The 19,343-nt window shown below is 33.3% G+C and overlaps 1 long non-coding RNA gene across 1 annotated transcript in view; it reads right to left on the bottom strand.

Annotated features, from left to right (window-relative positions):
• LOC309863504 overlaps positions 1 to 19,343 on the bottom strand; it is a 111,479-nt gene that overhangs the window by 36,805 nt on the left and 55,331 nt on the right. Inside the window, exon 2 of the long non-coding RNA XR_014311087.1 lies at positions 18,589 to 18,648. This is a non-coding gene — a long non-coding RNA (uncharacterized lncRNA). The remainder of the gene's footprint in view (positions 1 to 18,588; positions 18,649 to 19,343) is intronic.

Genomic DNA, 19,343 nt, shown 5'->3' with positions numbered 1-19,343 from the left:
CCGATGTGGGGATTGATCCCAGGACTCTGGAATCATGACCTGATGACCCTAAGGCAGACGTTTTAACCCACTGAGTCACCCAGGCGCCCCCAAGGGGTTTTATAGACAAGAGAATGTTTGTATGTGTTATATATGTATATATGTGTATATATATATATATATATATATATATATATATATGTAAAATTCTATCAGTGTTCATGGCAGAAAACTAATCTTGGCTAAATATACATGGTTACTAAGGTTATCACTAAGTAAAGTCTCTTACTATAGCAAGTTGCAAGCGTTTGGGCTCAATCTTTGGAATATTTGTGGTTTGGCTCAGTTTAAAAGATGATGATTTCTCTGGATGAAGATGTGAATTAAGTTCTGCCTCTTTACTGGCCTCTTGGCTCACCTTTAAAACCCCTTGACATAGTGACCTCATTTCACTTGAACTTTTACAGATATATCAGCACTCTTTCAGAATGTATAATTATGATGGTAGCGCGGGGCACCTGGATGGCTCAGAGGGTTAAAGCCTCTGCCTTCGGCTCAGGTTGTGATCTCAGGATCCTGGGATCGAGTCCCACATCGGGCTCTCTGCTCGGCGGGGAGCCTGCTTCCTCCTCTCTCTCTCTGCCTGCCTCTCTGCCTACTTGTGATCTCTCTCTCTCTGTCAAATAAATAAATAAAATCTTTAAAAAAAAATTATGATGGTAGCGCATTTTCAATGTAAGTTGTTAGGTGTTCTTACACTGTGGCTATGAGAGAGTTATGATAGAATTGGATGGAATTCAGTGGAAATGACAAGATCATCCATTACTCTATTGATTACCCATTATTCTGAATCCACTTACTCTGCAAATTTGGAGGTGTTCATAGAATAACAATATCTATAGATTATCTGTGCTTAATCCTCCTTACAGTACCCATATTTAGTGTAATCTTGGTAAGTTCTTTATCTTTTTTCGCTATAGTTATTTTTACTTATAAACTGGAAGTGAATTTAGTACAGATCTCCTAGGGTCATTGTGATGATTACCTGTGATGACATATATAGAAAGACAGGCTGTAAAAAGTATTCAATAAAACGTGTAAGCCTTGGGGCGCCTGGGTGGCTCAGTGGTTTAAGCCTCTGCCTTCGGCTCGGGTCATGATCTCAGGGTCCTGGGATCGAGCCCCGCATCGGGCTCTCTGCTCAGCAGGGAGTCTGCTTCCCTTCCTCTCTCTCTGCCTGCCTCTCTGCCTACTTGTGATCTCTGTCAAATAAATAAATAAAATCTTTAAAAAAAAAAAAAGAAAAGAAAAAAAAAAAAAGAAACGTGTAAGCCTGATGATTTACAGACCTGTACCCCTGGGACAAATAGTAGATTATATGTTAGTAAAATAATTAAAAAAAGAAAAAAAAAAAAAAGATTCCAGGGAAACACACAGAGAGTTTTAGAAGGGAGGGACATGGGGGGATGGGTAGGCCTGGTGGTGGGTATTAAGGAGGACATGGATTGCATGGAGCCCTGGGTGTTATATGCACACAATGAATCATGGAACACTACATCAAAAACAAATGATGTACTGTATGGTGACTAACATAACACAATAAAAATAATTAAAATATTAATAATAAAATAAGAAGTATTCTATGTTTTCTTCATCCTTCTTGCTGTTTCTTCTTGACTATCGAGATCAGTCTATAAGGTTCTTGAGGATGGGACTTCCTTCCATTCAGTTTTAAGTTCCCAAAGTCCTTGTCAAATGTCACATGCTCCATAGATATTTGCAGGAGAAGCAAGAGGAGAAAGAATGGGGAAGAAAAGAAGTTGGTGGGGTTGGAGAGGAAGCAACTGAAAAAGGAAGAGGAGAGGAAAAGAGAAAGGAAAGAAGAATTGAGTCCAGGATGATTTCATGAGAAACATCAACATGTTTATCAAGTGCTTAAAGTCAGTTAGTAAGAATATTGTAAGCCATTGATGAAGTAATTGAAGATAAAGAGAAAGAAATCCATATATCGTAAATGCCTATGATTGTTGTTAAGTAGTTATCTGACGTTACCAATGGGAGTAAAAAAATAATAGCCACCATCCTCTTAGCTCTTCTGTTTGGGCATAAGATATAAAGCAATGTATACTGATGTGATTTTCAAGAAAAATGGGTAGGTCAGAAGATACATCCTTCACTCCGCCCCAAATTCTTACTTTATTTACTCAGTTTATGTTGCATGCCCAATCACTAAAATTACTGCTGCCTACACAGCCACTACCTTTCTCAGTTTTGACAGGGATCATTTTACTAATCTTTTCAAAAAAAATAAAACCTTGGTTTGGGATTCTATTTTTTTCTGTTTGTTTTTTTTTTTAAAGATTTTATTTATTTATTTGACAGACAGAGATCACAAGTAGGCAGAGAGGCAGGCAGAGAGAGAGAGAGGGAAGCAGGCTTCCTGCGGAGCAGAGAGCCCGATGCGGGGCTTGATCCCAGGACCCTGAGATCATGACCTGAGCCAAAGGCAGCAGCCCAAACCACTGAGCCACCCAGGTGCCCCTTATTTTCTGTTTATTAATTTATGCCATTTATTACTATTTTTCCCTTTTCTCTCAAATTAATCTGTTGTTATTTTACTGGCCTCTTTTAGTGGATGTTGGGACAAATGATTTTAAATTTTTCTTCTCTTTAAATATATGTATTTAAAGCAAGTATTTTTGTGTGTGTGTTTATGCCCATAATGCCTTTCTACAGTTAGAGTGTATTGGTATTTCCTTTCATTCCCAGCACTTGCTGGTTTTAATTATGATTAAGCCTTTAATATAATTGTAACTGACTTCACTCCTGGGTTAGTTAGAAATGTATCACTTAGTTCCCAAATATTTATAAAAGAATTTGAAACTACATATTTATTATTGGTTTTTTAGTTAAGTCTTCTGGTGTCAGAGATCACGGTCTAATGATCGCGGTTTTTTAAAAATGTTGTACCCCTGGGGATAAAAATATATGTTTATAAAAAATAAAAAGTTAAAAAAAAAATGTTGGAGACACTATATATGACTCAGCATGAGTCCATTTTTCAAAATATTTTATGTGCATTTTAAAATAAAATATCTTAGCTGTTACTGGGTACAGTCGTTTAATTCTCCTGCTAATTCAATGAGGAAAATATTTGAATTATCCTATTCTCATTTTGCAAGAGAGAACATTGAAGCAGATAGGTTAAATATTTTCCCCAAATTCATATAGCTTGTAAACAATGAAACTCCCAGGGAATTAGGTCCAGAATATGTCCTCTTAAACCTAAACTATATTGTTTTATTTGTTATATAATAGTAATACAGATATTGTATTGAAGGTTAAAGTAGAAATAAAAGAAAACTTTTAGGTTAGGCTATACGAAGACTCAGTGGTAAAATTATATGTAATCATGGGAAGAAGAATTAAATTTTCCCCCTGTGTGACACCAAGTGGTATGTTAAGAGTAATAAAAGAAGTTGCAAAGAAATAAAAAGAAATCGCACTAAAAACATTCCAACATACAGAGCTACCCAGAGAAAATAAACTTCGTTAAGAATCATGAAACTCCCCTAACCTAAAACTTTCAGAAGAGCTGAAGGACCACTAAGTGTAGTAAAGAGAGTACCAAAAGCAATTGTGGTTATAGGTCACATACATTTTAGCCACTATCAGCAGTATCTCCTATAGTCTGGAGATTCTATGACTATCGATACTGGCACATTAGCTAATATTTCATATTCTCACTGATCTCTTCTATTGCCCCTGAAATATTAGTTTTTCCAGGGAAATAATATTTGAGTTGGTAGCATAATCGTACATCATCTAAAGTTGCATTTTTATCAAATGTTAAGTACAAGAACGATTGTGTTTATGTGCTGCTTCTTAGTCAATATTAAAAACTATAAAAATGATTAAACCTTAGGAAAAAGAGTCCCTGAGAAAGATGAAAAACAACATATACCTAAAAAAAAAAAAACAAAGCTGAGGAAAAATATGAAGGAAGTATTAAATATTAGCAACAAAACAAAAACTCATAAAGAAATACTAAAATAATTTATCTTCTGCTTACCCACCTCCTTTCCCTTAATTACAAATAATTCATACTGTAACAAGATTTAGAAATAAGGGTTCATTATCTGAAAAGGTTGGCAAGCTTCTGACAAAGGCAAATTCAAGGTGAATTATGTACCCCAATAGTTGATACCACAAGAATATTAAGGGTTTAGAGGTAAAGCAAATGAATTTGCTTCCAGTAATCACCTATAACAGGTCACAAGTAGCTATCAATTCTCTATATAACTCTTTTTGCTTCACAGCACCTTGCCTCAAAAGAGAACAGGAAAAATTTCTGTGTGTTTAAGGTTGGGGGCAGGGGGCAAGATAGATGTGGTGATGGAGACTCAGAAGGTATGACAAACTACCAGACTTGAGGAATCATGGAGGTGCAAAGCTCATTAATGTGCCCTGTACAATTCTTCCTGTTTAGTCTCCTCATATCTGGCCAAATTTCACCATCTCAATTGATCAGGATATAAATGCTATTACCAACACTTAGCTCAATATCATGGCCAGCCACAGGGTTTATTCATTGTCTTAAATGGGAGCAAGCAATTATCACCCAATGGTTTCAATGCATACCAAAATCATGGCTGGATGGATAGCTCTGGTGGTCTTATGGCTAGTTAGCTGTGTAGTCTTGACTTAGCCATTTTAATAAGCCCAGATTTAAGAAAAAAAAGAAGAAAGAAGAAAGAAAGAAAGAAAGAAAGAAAGAAAGAAAGAAAGAAAGAAAGAAAGAAAGAAAGAAAGAAAGAAAAAGGAAAAAGAAAGAAAGAAAGAAAAGAAAGAAATCAAAAGAAAATCCTCATTTTGGTGAACTGAAAACTTGAAGCCCACTCTTCATGTCAGCTTAGAGCTACCCTGTAACTGGTAACTAACACTGATCCTGAAAAAGATGTCAGGAACACAATCATACATGTTTGTGTGGTCTAACCCTCTGTAAATAAACTGTTTTCACATTTGCTACCCAGACTTTTGAGAGAGAGATAGAGAGAATAATAATATGAAAAATTCATTGTCAACAATTGCAATTTTTTAATCTTTGCATTTATTGCATTAAAATTTTCAGTTCTGGGATCAAAGAGGTTACTTGGGGGTTAAAAAAAAAACAGAGGTTAAAAAAATAGAAATTATGGGCGCCTGGGTGGCTCAGTGGGTTAAGCCGCTGCCTTCGGCTCAGGTCATGATCTCAGAGTCCTGGGATCGAGTCCCGCATCGGGCTCCCTGCTCAGCAGAGAGCCTGCTTCCCTCTCTCTCTCTGCCTGCCTCTCCATCTACTTGTGATTTCTCTCTGTCAAATAAATAAATAAATAAATAAATAAATAAATAAATATTTACATAATTGAAGAGTGTGTCGATATAACTATAAAGCATTGCAACCTCACACTACATTATTCAAATATATTTTCTTGATATACTGAAATAGTAGTCTCCTTGTATTTGAGTACTCCTTTGGTAAAGGTACAGGAGACTCTGACAAACTTAAGAATCTCTAGCACGTTAATCAGCAAGGAAAAGACTTAAGATATAGTGGCTTATAATGAGATGCAGTGGAGGAATTTAAAAGAATTTACCTTAGGAATATACTAAGTGATTTCAAATCACTGAAGTTCCTTTGTACGGAGGGGATGACCTTGTTTTGGCTGAGATTGGAAAAGCCATGATCAGTCGGCAAATAGTCCACAGACCTAGATCTTGGTTTAGAATAAGGAAGAGCTAAATATCAGAACTCCCTGAAAATACAAGTCACCAGAAGCTGAAGCTTAATGACAACTAATTAGATGAAGTTGTGCTGCTGTGGGTTGTAGGTTGAACCAGGTTTCCATTATTATCCTGTTTAACTCCAAATTTTTCAAAGGAATGTTTCATAATGGGACTGGAATTAATGTAGCTAAATCTAGCCAAAGCACAACCTCGAAGTATATAAATAGCATTTCACTTCCCTGAACTCAATGCACAAGTTAAAAAGAAAAACACAACTCTGGAATAGACTTGTTAAAAAATAGCACTATATAAAGACGTAAGACTTGTACTTTGCTTTCATAAAAGAAGAAAGTAAAATATGATTCTTTCTAAGCTTCATAGAGCTGCAGAAGTTTATAAACACTTTTTGACAATTAAGTTAATGATGTTAGTATTTACTCAGTTTATATAAGAGGGACATAAAACTGAATGAGTTCAAAAACCACAGATTTTTGGGAGAGGATAAATCACTCAACTTGTAGCCATGGCTTTTGAAATGTAAAGGTTAAATTTGAATTTTGAGGTTCCTGTATTACCATGTAGAGATGAGGATATATTTTTGCAGGTAAAGGGATCTTGTGAAAGTTACTGAAAGTCATGGTTGGTTATTCATCAAGACACTTAGGACTGTGCTCAGTGCTCAGGACTGCTCACTTCCTGCTACCAGGTCAGGTGAAAATAATTGCTCAGTGAGTAATCAGAACAATTAGAAAGCCAAAGGAAATTTGTTAAACTGCAACTTAATCACAATCCTACATGTTGTATTTGGGAAAACTAAATAACTTAACTTCAACTTCTTACTTTAAAAAATGCACATAGTAATAGTCCCTGTCTACAATAAATTCTAAATACTAAATAAAATAATTCGAGTAAGCACACAGTGCTTATTATCTTCATTATTAATAATGCAACTGCTCTTATAACATAATTCAGTATTGACTATAACAAAAGTACTCCCTAACCTCATTTAAATGTCTGTCAGGTCTATCTACTAATCTTCAAATAACTAATAATAATGAGAACATGGATAGAAATGTGGTTCTTGGAAAGGAAAACAGCAACCCTTAAATTTACAGATTATAGGTCTCTCTCCTTGTTTGAAGCCATCAGAAACAGAACTATAGTAGTCAGTTGATAAATATTTATTGAATGAACATTAAATAAATGAATTCAGTGTTCTTTACAGCTATGTTTTAAATAAATAAAACATAGTCTCATCATGCAAATAATCTGAGAAAAAAACAGCTAAATTATATATTTTAAATTGAATAACTCATTTTAGTTTTCACATTGCTTTATTATAAATTTTTAGGTCATAACAATTTTAAATACAATTTTATATTATAATCAGCATTCAGTGACAATAAAGAGATAAATACAAGGATTTTGTATTCATTCTATTTTGTTTCATTTTGTTGTTGTCTTTGTCATGGGAGGATCGTTTATCAAGCTTTGCTTAAATAATAATGCCAAAATCTCACTAGCTTATAACAACACACATTAAATTCTCATCCCTGCACCTGTGGATCAGCTGCAAAATCTCTGCTCCAGGCTATAGGTTTGGTTCAGGTCTGCTCATATATCCTCATCTACCTACCCAGGCAGAAGGGCAGCTGCTTCCTGGAGTGTCCTCGTCTTGCTGCAGGTGAGACTGGCCAAGAGCTTAGCAATACTGAGTAACAGCCCACACTAGAGATATGCCATGGTCACTCACACTTTATTCACTCAAAGCAAGTCATAAAGCCAACCAAAATATCGATAGGTTGATAAACATATTCTTCCCACGCAGGCCAGGGAACAGGTATATATTTATTCTGTTTAATAATCACCTATTAGTGTTACATTTTATAGGCTCTCTGTGCTATCTCAATAATGCAATAGTTCACAACTTTGAAAAGATGTTTTTTAGTGACTGAAATAGGAAAATAGTCTTGGTATTAAATTATTATAAAAAGGGCCTTATTCAAGTGATCTCTTTTGTGTCATGTTATATTTAGTAAGGCGTGGGACTGAAAAATAACATCATAGAATTAATATGAGAATATTATAATATGAAATGTGTTACTTTTCATCTCGAACCCCAAAACTCATTTGACATGAAATTACAACATAAGCTTTTTTCAATTTTAATTTTTAAAGTTTAGACTAAATAGTAGTGAGAAATTTTGATCATTAGTTTTGATACTTTGTAGTACTTAACAATTAAAAATCAGAATATCTGGGCAGTGGAGTGTTACAAGGCTAAGAATCTTAACTAAGAAGTTCACTGCCAGGGGTGCCTGTGTGGCTCAGTGGGTTAAGCTGCTGCTTTCGGCTCAGGTCATGATCTCAGGGTCCTGGGATCAAGTTCTGCATCAGGATCTCTGCTCAGCAGGGAGCCTGCTTCCCTCTCTCTCTCTGTCTCTGCCTACTTGTGATCTCTCTCTGTCAAATAAATAAATACAATCTTTAAAAAAAAAAAAATTCACTGCCAGATGTGTTGTACTATGTCCCTCCAAACCACATGATGGATTCTAAGTAGTATTTGTGTGAGAATAATAGTTAGACTCTAAGAAGTAACAAGTAGGGACACAAATACCAAAATATAAATAAATTCCTCAATATTTTTAATCTTTAAATATCTGGTAACTTACTTACATAATATTTAGAATTATTAGATTTTCAATCTGTAAATTTTCTACTTATAGTATGCCCTCTATGTCATGTATGTCATACATGTATGTCATATATGTCATGTACAGATTTGTTATATTATGCCAGTACCTTTTGTAACATTATAATATATAACTATATCATATATAATTTTGAATATACTCTCTGCTCCTAAACAAGTAACTGAAAACTTTTAGTAGTTTATTAATGAACGACAAATACTATTAATTTGCTTTTTTTCTGTTATGAGAATTTAAGTCAATGTCTTATTTGAAAATATAAATATTAATGATTTATTATGTATTAATAGGGATTTTAGCAACTTCATTTGTAGAGTAATTGGATAATAAAAATTAAAGATGAGAGAGAAAGAGAAATTCCTTGAAATAGTTTAAATGAATATTAGAGGAACTTTTCAAAATAAGCCTGTCACAATGTAAGTTTTGCTTCAGGGATAGATTTAATGACTTTTATCATGTCCTCTAATTTAATCCTTTGTTTTAATACTTGATGTGTTGAAAGAGAAGTTGGACAGGATTGATGATCTTGGGATCCAAATATGTAAGATGAGGTTCTCACGTTCAATACTGCTTTTGGTAGAACTGAATGAATACTTCCTTAAACTCTGATTGACATTTAAGAGATGAGAGTGCATTCAGGTATAGGAGTTATGCTGTATAAATAAAAATAGGATTGATATAAAACTGCAATCATGGTGGAGTTTGACATCAAGGCCATGCCTAGACAAACAAAAATAATTTCACAACAGTCTTGAAGGGGCTACTATTTCTACAATCTTAATAGTCCATTTGACTTTCTATAATAAGAAGAATTATTTAATAATCAAATAAAGCAATATAACAGTATAAACTGTATGATAACTGACAACTAGTTTTGACTTAATTGTTTAGGTAAGACTCCATAACTCTTAATGGCTTGAGAGCATTTAATACACATTTTTTTCTTCCTAATGTCAGTGTTTGTTGCATGACCTTAGTCTAGGTTTTGCTCCAAAATGATTGGGTTGAGAAACCTGAGAAACACAATTGTCAAAATTATGAAACAAGATGGGATTGGGAGGGAGACAAACCATAAGTGACTCTTAATCTCACAAAACAAACTGAGGGTTGCTGGGGGGAGGGGGTTTGGGAGAAGGGGGTGGGATTATGGACATTGGGGAGGGTATGTGCTTTGGTGAGTGCTGTGAAGTGTGTAAACCTGGTGATTCACAGACCTGTACCCCTGGGGATAAAAATATATGTTTATAAAAAATAAAAAGTTAAAAAAAAAAATAATCATAGTAAAGTTCCACAGCACAGTAAAAAAAAAAAAAAAAAAAAAAATTATGAAAATCATAAATCAAAATCGCAATTGTCAAAATAAGAAACCTGAGAAACACAATTGTCAAAGTTACTGTAAAAGGGTATTTCATCATATATCAGGAGAATAAAAAGGGGGAACACATGAAAAAATGCAATTAAATACCAAATATAACATTTCAATACCAGTAAATTCTTATGGATGTTTTAGCTTCTATGTTATTCATTTTTAGATTTTAATTATTCAAAGGATACCCATTTAATACCATATCAATATGAGAATACTAGTATGAAGTTTACTTAATTTTTTGTGTTTTGTTTTGTTTTATTTCAGAAAGCAATGTATCTGGATTAAGCTCTATTTTTTCTTTCACTGTTATTTGTATTTTAAATTATTGGACAGACACTGATTTTTGCTGGCATTTTACCACATTGAAGTAGCGACAAAAAAAAAAAAAATATATATATATATATATATATATATATATATATATATATACTTTTTCTCTGTGACTTCTCTATATAGAAAGGAGGCAGTAATAGTAAAATTGCTCAAATATTTACCTCTTCCTTCTATTATTAGGTTATACTTCTCCACCCTGTTGATGTAAAATTTGCTCATATAATTTGTTTAGTCATTGATTTTGAGGAAAACAGCATGTGGTTTTCTCATGGATGTTTTTAACAGTCATTATGCATTCACACATTTCTTTTTTTCCATTGGCCACAATTAATGCATGACCCAAAGAGGGCCTGCTTTTGGAGCTCAGATCCAAGTATGAATAAGACAAAGCAAGACTTCGACCACTATTTGTACAAGCGAAATATAAACCTTATTGTTGTAAATCAAGAAGATTTAGGGATTGTTTGTCACTAAACATAACTAACTAAAACAGCATTGATACAGAAGCATGACTATTTTGGCTCGTCTGAGATATTTAAAATAAATTTAAATTCATCTTCCTACCAGATATTAGTAGTCAACAACTTTTAAAAAAATGATTGGATTTCATGGAATTTCTAGTGTAAGATGATGAGTTGGGAGGGACCTGAACTCATTTCTCTCTATGAACACACAGAATCTCCAGCTACACATGGACAAACTCCCTCTAAAAGAAATCCAGAAACTAGCTGATTGACTTCTATACTTTGGGAGAAAGAGAAAATACTCACATTGGAATGGGTGTTGACACAGTATCAGCTACTGGGAACCAGGAACAAAGAAAGAGGTTTGAATAACCACAAAGGTTTGAGAGACAGCTAAAAGATCCAGATGAGATGAAAGATAACGTTCATCTTCAATGCACGACCACTCCACCAAGGCTGGCAGAGGAGGCTGTACTGTCTAATGCATAGAAACGGACAAAGAGAGTCAAGGAACATAAAGAAATAGAGGAATATATTCCAGGTGAAGGAATAAAATAAAATCCAAGAAAAAAAATTTTAATAAAATGGAGATTTGTGATTTACCTGATATAGAGTTCAAAATAATGGTCACAAATGTATTTATTGAGATTAGAAAAACAAGAAATGAACAGAGTGAGAGTTTCAACAAAAAGAAAATTTAAGAATCTGTAAAATAGACATGGCAGAGTTGAAGAATACAGTAACTGAACTAAAAAATCCAATAGAGGCTGTCCATATCAATTAGATTAAACAGAAGAAAAGATCACCAATCACAAAGATCAGGAGATATGGTGGTGGAATTCATCCAATCAATCAGAGGAGCAAAAAGAAAAAAAAAAAATGAAAAGAGTGAAGACAGCTTAAGAGGCCGACATGACAGCAACAAACAGACCAATAGTCACGTTATAGAGATCCCAGAAGGAAAGGAGAGAGACAAAGGAGCAGAAAGCTTATTCAAAGAAATAGTGGTTGAAAAGCTTCCTAATCTGAAGAAAGAAATACACATCCAGATCCAGAAGGACCAGAGAGTTACAAATAAGATGATTCTAAAGAGAATCACACTGAAACACATTACAATTAAATTGTCAAAAGTTAGACAAGGAAAGAATTTAAAAGCAGCAAGAGAAACAATTTGTTACATGCAAGAAAACTCCCATAAGATTGTCAACAGATTTTTCTGCAGAGACTTGTAGGCCAGAAAGAAGTGGATATCTTCAAAGTTTTGAAAAACAACATAAAAAACTGTCAATCAAGAATACCCTACCTGACAAAGTTGTTCTTCAAAACTGAAGGAGAGATGATTCTAATTATATGAGAGTTTTTCAAGCAAAAGCTGAAGGAGCTCATCATCACTAGACCAGCCTTACAAGAAATGCTAAAGGAACTTCTTCAAGATAAAATAAAAGGATGCTAGTTAGAACAGGTAAGTATATGAAAGTATGAATCTCACCAGTAAAGGTAAGTACATATAGGTAAAGGTAAATTCAGAATACTCTAATATTGTAATGGTGATGGATAAATCACTTATAAATCCAGTATAAAGATACAAAGACAAAATTATAAAAAAAAAACATAATTTTTTTAAGTTATAAGGTTAAAATAGGCTGTTATGAGGTGTTTTATGTAAGCTTCATTGTAAGTACAAAACAAAATTTATAGTAGATATACAAAAGAAAAAAGAATGGTATCTGAGTATACCACTATGCGAAATCATCAAATTACAAAGGGGAAGTGCAAAAGAAGAAAAAAATAAATTACAAAACAATTAACAAATTGGTAATACCTATTATGATAATTTTAAATGTAAATGAAATGATTCTCCAATCAATAGACAGAGTGACTTAATGGATACAAAACAAAAACAAAAAATCAAGACCCAATTATATGCTGCCTACAGAAGACTGACTTCAGATTTAAGGACACACAGATAAAAACTAAAAGATTTAAGAAAATTTTTAAAATAAAAAGTAGGCATCTTACAAAATATAAATATAGCTGCACCAAAGCCATAAACAAAAATAAAGAGGAAAAAGACTGTTGAAAGGACAGGACACATATGTAAAATTTGTGGTATTACTATATAAAATCATTGCATCAATAGAGACATATATCATAGTGGGTTAATCATGTAAATTCATCAGTAGATCATGTAAATTCCATACTTGAAAAGACATGAAGAATTTGAAAGAAAAATTAACATAAAAATATCCACTTCACCAATGCATACATATATGATATATAAAATACATATACATATTTAAAATGGCAATATTTCCTGCCCAATTGATGTCCAGTTATTAAGTTAATATTACACAAATTTTGTGGGGTCCAGTAAATGTGACCATTTTATTAAGATGTTAGGAATATACTAAGATTCTAATTATATGAGGGTGATTAAAGATTATAAAGCCTTAAAATTGTTTGCAGTAGTATTTTTCCTTTACTCTTGACTTTATTTTTGGAGCAGTTTTAGGTTCACAGAAAAACTGAGCACAAGATCCAGTGATTTCCTATATACTTCTGCAGCCCCCTCCCCCTCAAATCACAGCCTCCCTAATCATCAATGTGCCTCACCAGAGTGGTACATTTGTTACAGTTGATTAACCTACATTGATGTATCCCTCAAAATAGTTTGTATTATATAGTTCATTCTTGCTGTTTTACATTCTATGTATTTGGTACCAAATGTACAGTAACATGTATCCATCATTATATGATCATATAGAGAAGTTTCATTGCCCTAAATTTCCTCTGTGCTCCATCTATTTATTCCTCCTCCTTCCTAACCCCCAATTCTGGACAACCACTGGACTTCTTACTCTCTCTGTAATTTTGCCTGCTTCAAATATCATATAGCTAAAGTCATAGTATATAGATCTCTAGATTGGCTACTTTCACCTAGTAATAAGCATGTTGGTTTTCTCCAGGTCTTTCCATAACTCACTTTTTTTTTAGTGCTGAATAATATTCTATTGTCTGACTGCACCACACTTTATTTATCCATTTCACCTACAAAGTTATTTATAATTCCCAAAACTTGGAAGCAAGCGAGATGTCAAACAGTTAAAAATGTTCATGTGCAGGTTTTTATGTAGACAAAAGTTTTTGGCACCTTTGGGTAAATACCAAAGAGCACAATTGCTGGGTTGTATGGTAAGAATATGGATAGTTTTGTAATAAATCTATCTTTTTGTAAAAATAAACTATCTTCCAAAATGGGTATGCCATTTTTCATTCCCACCCACAATAAATGAGAATTCTTGTTCCACACACTTGCTAGTAATTGGTGGTGTCGGTGACCTGAATTTTGGCCTTTCTAATAAATGTGTAGTAATATATCATTGTTTTAATTTGTTTTTGCTGGTTGGCATATGTTGTAAGGATCTTTCTTTTTTAAAAACAATATTTTATTTATTTATTTGACAGAGAGAGAGATCACAAGGAGGCAGAGAGGCAGGCAAAGAGGCCCATGCTGAGCAGTTAGCCTGATGCGAGGCTCATCTCAGAACCTGAGCTGAAGGCAGAGGCTTAACCCACTGAGCCACCCAGGCACCCCTATAAGCATCTTTACTTATGCTTATTTTCCATCTGTATATATAGTTTGGTGAGGTATTTGTTAAAGACCTTGGCCCATTATTTAGTTGGGTTGTAATTGTTAAATTTTAGGTGTTCTTTGTATGTTTTGCAAAACAATCCTTAATCAGAGGTGTCTTTTGCAAATATTTTCTCCCAGTCTCAGGTTTTTCTTCTTATTTTTCTGCAAAGTAGAAATCTTTAATTTAAGAAAGCCCAGTGTATTGATCATTTCTTTTATAGATTGTACTTTGGTGTTTTAGTTAAAAAATCATTTCCGTACCCAAGGCCATTTAGGATTTAGGACCTATCTTTTGTGATTTCCTAGGAGTTTTATAGTTTTGCCTTTTACCTTTAGACCCTATAATCCATTTTCAGTTAATTTTTGTGTAGGACCTAAGGTCTGCAGCCAGAATTTTTTTTTTTTTTCATGTACATGTCAAGTTGTTCCAGCATCATTTGTTGAAGAGGTATCTTTACTTCATTGTATTGGCTTTGCTCTTCAGCCTAAGTTATTTTGGGGTGTCTATTTATTTTTATTAATATCTATTTCTGTGCTTTATATTCTTTTCTATCAATTTATTTGTCTATTCTTTTGCCAATACCACATTGTCTTGATTACCATAACTTTATAGTAAGTCTTGAAATTGTGTAGCTTCAGTCCTCCAACTTTGGTCTTGTCCTTTAATATTATGTTGGATATTCTGTCTTCGGCCCTTCATATAACATTTAAAAACATTTTTTTGACACCCACAAAGTAACTTGGTATGATTTTGATTAGGATTGAAATGAACCAACAGATCAATTTGGGCAGAAATCACATATTGAACATATTGAAACTTCCTTTCTATAAACACAGAATTTCTCTCCATTTATGTGGTTCTTCTTTAATTGCATTCATCAGACTCTCATAATTTCCCTCCCAGAAATTTTATATATTTTGTTAGATTTATACCCAAGTATTCATTTTGGGGGGTGCTGATATAAAAGGTATTTTGCTTTTAATTTCAAATTCTACTTGTTCACTGTTGTATACAATAAAGCAAATGACTTTTGTATATTAATTTTGTATTTTGTAACCTTGCTCTAATTGCTTATTCTAGGAGGGATTTTATCAATTCATTAGAATTTTCTACATAGATGATCAGGTCATCTATAAACAGATAAAATTTCTTCCTTCTGAATCTATATGCCTTTTTTTTTCTTGTCTTATTACATTAACAAGTCCTTCCAGATTTTCTTACATTATTTTATACAGCCATTTGATTTTTATCATTTGAAGATATATGGAATAACCTGGATCAATGTTTTATTTGAATATACTGAGCCATAGAGTTGTTTACAGATTTGATCAAAACCATAGAGGTACATCTTATGTGTTGGTATTGAGCCAATGCATATGAGAAATTATTTCTAATGTAATATATTTTGCTAGAAAGAGGGTTAACTATTGTTAGATTTTAATTTCAATTATAATTATCTTTTCATGAATTCAGATAAAATTCTTATCTCTATTTATATATTCATAGATCTTCTACTATGTTATATTTTACTTTCTTCAAGTTTTTATCTAAAGAATAGCTCAGAAATTTAATAAATCTGGATAACTGTCAAACAGATATCTCAACTTTAGAAAGTTCCATCACAGTGAAATCAAATCTAGAAAGACAGTGCAAAGGCATAAACTTTATTCTGTCTTTGTATTTTGTTGTTGTTGTTTTTGCTTTTCTGTTGTTGTTTTTTTTTTTTTTTTGTAATATAGAACATTAATTCTAACTTACTGATACACATAGGTGTAATCCAAAACAGTCTTGCTCTTTCCTTATTTTGTTTTATTCTTTAATTTTTCTTTGTAGACAACATAATACATATATCATAATTTTATACAAACAGGGATATTCATGACTACTGCATTTTTTTCCATTTATTATAAAATTGCCTCCTGACATAAAGTTTAACTAAAAGAATTTTGTTTGGGGGAGCAGTTGAGAAATCTGAGTTTAATTCCAGCTGCATGGCTTTGGAGTAGAAAATTAACTTCTGAAACTGTTCTGCATGTATACAGAAACATTATAGTGTTTGTCATATCTTCCTCAAATGTTCAGAGTAAATAAAAGGATTTTTAAAATGTAGGACTGTTAGTATAAAAATGTTCAGAATTCAACATTCCAATTGTTAGACATTTTTTAGGAAAAATTAGTAAGATCTCTCACTCCTTAACTAAATGAAAAAATAACTAAGGTTATCCCAGGAGTATATTAAAAGCAGCACTATCTGAAGTATTTGCCTGGCTATGCCATAGTTATTAATAGTATGCAGTAAGCTACTTATGTTAACGGGAAGATAAGTGCTTTTAAATGATAATGAAGTTAATGAGACAACAGGGAATTAAAAAAGAAAATCATATGATGATGTGATTTAAAACATTAAGTAAATAATGGAAGTTGGAATGATATGTAAATCTCCTAGTTAATTTCTAGGTAGGTCATGTATAAGAAAGAAACCTCCATGAGATGACACCAAGTAGAGAAGAAACATTCTTCACAATCATTTGATCTCCACTGGCCATTTCAATTCTATTTGTTGTATCACTTGTTCAATAGCATATTTAATATTCGTTACATGTGTAGAAAGCTAAATACAGAAATATAGGATTAACCTTGATAACTTGAACCCCATGTAGCCTAATATGCATTCTCCTTTTGGTTGAATATCACCTCTTCACTGGATCATGCACTTTGAACTTAGTCCCAGTTGTCTTGCTATTTGTCTTCTTTTCACTAATTATTAACTTCAGATACTTAACTAATTGTTATATTTACTTGTATAATATTCAATTGTCTCAATAGATTGTAAGTACCGTGACTGAAGAGTCACTTCAGTTTTCTTTATGATCTTTAGTCCAGTGTATAGGATGGTATTTGGAACAAGCAGGCACCAAATAAATGCATATGGAATTAAACAAAAAAATGGTCTTACAACCCTACGATTTTAGATATTTTTTAGGTACTATTAGCTCATCCATTTTTAAGTAACTATTTATTGAATATATACTAGGCAATTAGACTATATCTGTAAATAAAGCATGTAAAAACTCCTACCTTACTGTATTTGCATTGCCTAAGGGGAAAGAGACTATGACAATAATAAGCAATAAATAAATAATTTTATCATTTGTTAGAAAGCAATAAGTGCTTATGGGAGAAAAGGACATATAGATTAGCATAATAAGAATTAGAAATTTCGGACCAAGGTCCAGGGCAGGTTACTGTATTAAAAGATAGAAATGCTAGGTTCATTCCCAGGATTTTCTACTGACTAGCTTCATGACTTCATTTTTCTAAGATACTTCTGTATAATTAGATATTTAAAGATTTACTCTGAGGTACTTCCAACTATGCTATTCTATGACTCTAGGTCCAAGTTAAGCAACTCTTTTAAAGAGAATAAATCAATTCCATTAATAATTGTTACAACCTAAAAATATAAATGGGGACATCAGATTAAATTTCTTTTAAATTGGCTTTATTAATATATGAACAAACATGTTTGCTATTGTTTGTGATTCAGCACTCATGTTGTTCATTACTCAGAATCTCTGCATATGAAAATATAAGCTTACTGTGTCAGAATTTCTGGAGTTTTTTAAAATAATATACTGCTAAACACAAAGGAAATCTTTTCACCATAGAACATGAGTAAAGTAAACATTTTATAATGCTATATAATATAACACTATGTTATATTTATGATGGTATATAATGCCAGGTTTGTTTGTTTGTTTGGAACACAAAATTGTGATGTAAAAAATGTTAGGCATTCACAGTCTGGATTTCATGTGCTGGATGTATTGCCTGTCTACACTTTTCCAGGTGGTTCTTCAAACTAACACTTAACTACTTAAGAATTTCAAATATGACAAATAGCTCTTTGAAGTTGACTTTTGTGTGTGTGTCAGAGAAACACAAGATGGAACATAAATAAAAACAACTCACAGAAACAAGGTTTAAGATCTGACATTTCTAAGCAGCAGATTTCTTCTGTCCTCAGGGAGATAAACAAAACTATTGAAAACCCCATTAGGTATATTTATAGCCCAGGTTTAATGTCTGGGATGTAAACGAAGACACCAGACTGCCAGCTACCAACTTGGGATGGAAGAAAACAGCTTCTCAGAGTGAATGTTTTCATCCTTTTCTCATCAATATTCCAAAGACATGGCACCTTAATCTCTTATACAGTGCAGGAGGAGCCTTCTTTCAGATTACTTTCCATGAAAAATTTTATTTATTATTAATTTTTTTTTATGAAATGTCTGGAGAAAATTTGCTAACCAGCTTTCCGTTATACTTACTGATTCTTGAATAGGGGCAGAGAGGGCCAGGAAGGCAGTGTTCAGATCTTTACATGGCTCCTGAAATGAAAAAGAAACATGTGAATCAATAACTAATCCTGAAGGAATTGTACCAATGAGCTGTTCTTGGAAGGACAATTACAGCTACTGGGAGGTATGTGAAAGCCAAAAAGATCTGATGAGATGTTTCAAATAATCATTGTGATAGTCTCTGCAATAGACTTTTTCATATAGTGTCAAGGGGTCCAGCTGGTATGTATTATGAACTGAACGTTTGTGTCCCTGAAGACTCATATGCTGAAATTCCAATCACTAGTACAGCTATATTTGCAGGAATTGAGGAGAGAAGAGGTGATAAGGGTGGGGCCCTCATCCAATGGGATTAATGTCTTTGTAAGAAGAGACGCCTGAGAGCTCCCTCTCTCTGTCTCCATGCACAGAAAGACGAGGTCATGTGGGTGCCCAGTGAGATGGGAGCCACCGATAAGCCAAGAGAGGAGGCCTGAGAATGAAGCTTTCTTTGCCAGCACCTTGATCTCGGACTTCCAGCCTCAAGAAATGTACGAACTAGATTGTTTAAAGTTGGGTTTGGCCAGGAAACTCTGAGACAGCAAATGAAAAGATTAATCCAGACACCAAAATAGGGGATCAGACGGTCTAGTGGGAAAAAGTCACAAGCCAAGGTCTGTGTCCTCGTTTATTTTGAGTTTGATCAATGCACCAAGTACAAGAGCAAAACAAGAAGGAATGTGTAG

This window comes from Mustela nivalis (assembly GCF_964662115.1).
Source record: "Mustela nivalis genome assembly, chromosome: 4".
NCBI lineage: Eukaryota > Metazoa > Chordata > Mammalia > Carnivora > Mustelidae > Mustela > Mustela nivalis.
This window is presented reverse-complemented; position numbering and strand designations above follow the sequence as displayed.